Here is a 3249-nt window from a genome sequence, read left to right as displayed (position 1 = left end):
GCCCCTAGGCCTAAGCTTTTAATGTCCGTGATTTAAATTGTATATTACAGGAAAACAGGCGGCCAGTGTAGCTCACTCATGTTGGCTGAAACAGAGAAAGGACTAAATTAAGCTTTACCCAACAGGGAAATTGGGAGCGTTTAGTGGTTTTTCTCCTACAGAAGCGAGGCAGAGGCTGGCCCTGCAAAGCCGAGCTGTGTGGCCTTGAACAGGTGTCTTTGCTTCTCTGAGCCCAGGTTCCTTATCTGGAAGGCGGGGATGGCCAGCACGGACCTTTGAGGCAGCAAACATGGAGAGAGATCACCCTGGGTTTGGAGGGAGTCCAGCCTGGGTGCTAACCTTTGTTCCATCATAAACTTTCTGTGTGAGCTGGGGAAAAAATGAGGCAGCAGGGTACCCATTATAGAGCCCAGGAATTGATTGAAAATATTCTGATCAGGGGCGCCTGGGTGGCTCAGCCGGTTAAGCGTCTGCCTTCGGCTCAGGTCATGATCCCAGGATCCTGCGATCGAGCCCCGCATCTGGCTCCCTGCTGCGGGGGAAGCCTGCTTCTCCCTCTCCCACTCCCCCTTCTTGTGTTCCCTCTCTCGCTGTGTCTGTCTCTGTCAAATAAATAAAAAATAAAAATCTTAAAAAAAAAAAGAAAGAAAATATTCTGATCTGTGTTTAGAGATAGGAAGAGAATAAAAAATATCATGCTGCTCGGGGGGTGTTTCCTGAAGCTATGTTAATGTGAAATGATTTCTTACTGTGCATGACGGTCAGAAAAGTCTGGAAGCCACTGGGAGACGGCCCCCAGCCTCGCACTGATTTCCAGACCCCCCGCCGGGACCACTCCCGAGAGCACCTCCCTTTCAGACGCGATCCCACCTCGCCCAGAGCAAACCTTCCCGGTCTCCCGGCGGCGCTGTGTTGGCGGGACTCGGCCGCCAGGTGGCGCGCGTGCCCCGCCGCGAGCGGGTTCTCCTCGGTCTGACTGTCCAGGCCCGGGTTTCCTCCTGGTCCCGTGTCGCCCCGAGGATCCCGTTTGCTGGGGCCGGAGACCCTGGACACGAATACAGCTCCCCCAGCAGAGCGCGGAGGGAGGGCTCGGGCGGTCGGGAAGGGATGCGGCAGTCCTGAGCCCCACGCCTCCCTTAGTTCTGCAGTGATCATCCAGTCAGTACCTCCCTCTGTGCGCTGGACGGAGTCGCCCCTCTGAGAGCTCGCATCCCAGAGAGGAGGACAGACAAGAACCCCCAGTCACGACCCCGCCAGTACAGGGGCGCCTCCCTGCCCAGGGCTTAGAGACAAGTGTGGCACGGGACAGCCGGGGGTGGAATCCCATCCCGCCTCCAGATGGCTGTGTGACCTTGGGCCGCTTGCTTAGCCTCTCTGTGCCTCAGTGTTCTCTGCTATAAATGGGAGAATAACACTCACGGCACAGGGTTGTCGTGGGCACGAAACGAGTTAATATTTGTGTTTGTTGTTGTTGTTGTTGTTGTTTGTTTAAAAGATTTTAGTTATTTGACAGAGAGGGCAAGAGAGCACATCCAAGGGGAATGTTAGAGGGGCTCGATCCCAGGATGCTGGGATCGTGACCTGAGCCGAAGGCAGAGGCTTAACCATCTGGGCCACCCAGGTGCCCCACAAACTGATATTTGTAAAGCACTTAGAAGGGGCTTGGTATGTTTGTAAACCAATTGTTACAAATTCCCATTTGTAAGAAAAACCGAGGACCAGAGCAGGGTAATGAATGAATTGACAAAGTCCCGTTTCTAAGCTCTAGGAGGATCTCTGAGTTGAGTTCAATGATTCCGATTCCTAGCCCAGAGGCTTTTCCTCTGCGTTACACTTGCAGGAGTAAAAACCCAGCTCCCTTTGCATGGTGGAGGGCAGTCAAATCCCAGAGTGAAATCCTCCAGCAGAGACCAGGGCCCAGCCACACATGGGCCAGTAGTGGACTCAGGCATGGAGCCAGAGTGAGACCCTGTGTCTGGGTCAGTGGAATAGCTCGACGAGTAAATAAATCATTTGCATATAATGAACTACATCCTGGTTGTAATAAGAACACGGAGGAAAAGTGAAGAGCCAGTAGCAGTCCATGGAGATGCCCTACCTCTTCAGTTCAGAATTGTGATGAATTCTGAAGCAAGGTTGAGCGTGGCCTCAGCCCTCCCTTCAGAGAAGGGACCTAACGAGGTCAGAATGCACTGGCCAGTTGCATGAACAGGTACCCCGAGTGCCCTATCTTCTGCATCTGCGGCTCTGAGGTCTTGCCCTGAACGTTCAACCATGACTTCACACGGAGTTCCTGATGACCATCCGATCAAGCATACTGGTTCCCCCCCCACAACCCACTGCTCCCCTCCATTCATATCCTCCCCAGAACCTCAGAATGTGAGTTATTTAGAAATAGAGTCATTGCAGGGCGCCTGGGTGGCTCAGTTGGTTAAGCGACTGCCTTCGGCTCAGGTCATGATCCTGGAGTCCCGGGATCGAGTCCCACATTGGGCTCCCTGCTTAGCAGGGAGTCTGCTTCTCCCTCTGACCCTCTCCCCTCTCATGCTCTCTATCTCTCATTCTCTCTCTCAAATAAATAAAAAAATCTTAAAAAAAAAAAAGAAATAGAGTCATTGCAGACGTAACTGGTTCCGATGATGACCGGTGTATTTACAAGAAGAAAAAGAAACACAGAGACAGACGTGCGGGGAGACACACCATGTGAAGACAGAGTCAGGGAGGGCAGTGATGACGTCATGAGCCAGGGGTTGCTAGCAGCCACCAGAGGCTGGAAGAGGTCAAAAAGGATCCTTCCTGGGCGCCTGGGTGGCTCAGTTGGTTAAGCGTCTGCCCTCAGCTCAGGTCATGGTCCCAGGGTCCTGGGATCGAGCCCCGCATCAGGCTCCCTGCTCAGCGGGGAGTCTGCTTCTCCCTCTGCCCTTCCCTCCCGTCCTCCCCATCATGCTCCTTCTCTCACTCTCTCTTTCTCTCAAATGAATAAATAAAATCTTAAAAAACACACACGCACAAACCAATCTTGCAGAACACAAACATCAGTCAAGGGCACTCTTTGGCCTTAATGAGATAAGACAAAAAAACAAGCCCATTTCATAATTTTCTCTCAGTGCAGACAACAAACAAGGTCACAGTACAAACCCTGAAGTTACCAAATATCCCTTTCTCCTGACTAATAGCGTGACCTCCGCTTCTTTTTTTTAATTTTATTTTTTAAAGATTATTTATTTATTATTATTTTTTAAAGATTTT

Source organism: Callorhinus ursinus, unplaced genomic scaffold, assembly GCF_003265705.2.
Source record: "Callorhinus ursinus isolate GAN/ISIS: 27379988/994484 unplaced genomic scaffold, GSC_fseal_2.0 scaffold71, whole genome shotgun sequence".
Lineage (NCBI taxonomy): Eukaryota > Metazoa > Chordata > Mammalia > Carnivora > Otariidae > Callorhinus > Callorhinus ursinus.
This window is presented reverse-complemented; position numbering follows the sequence as displayed.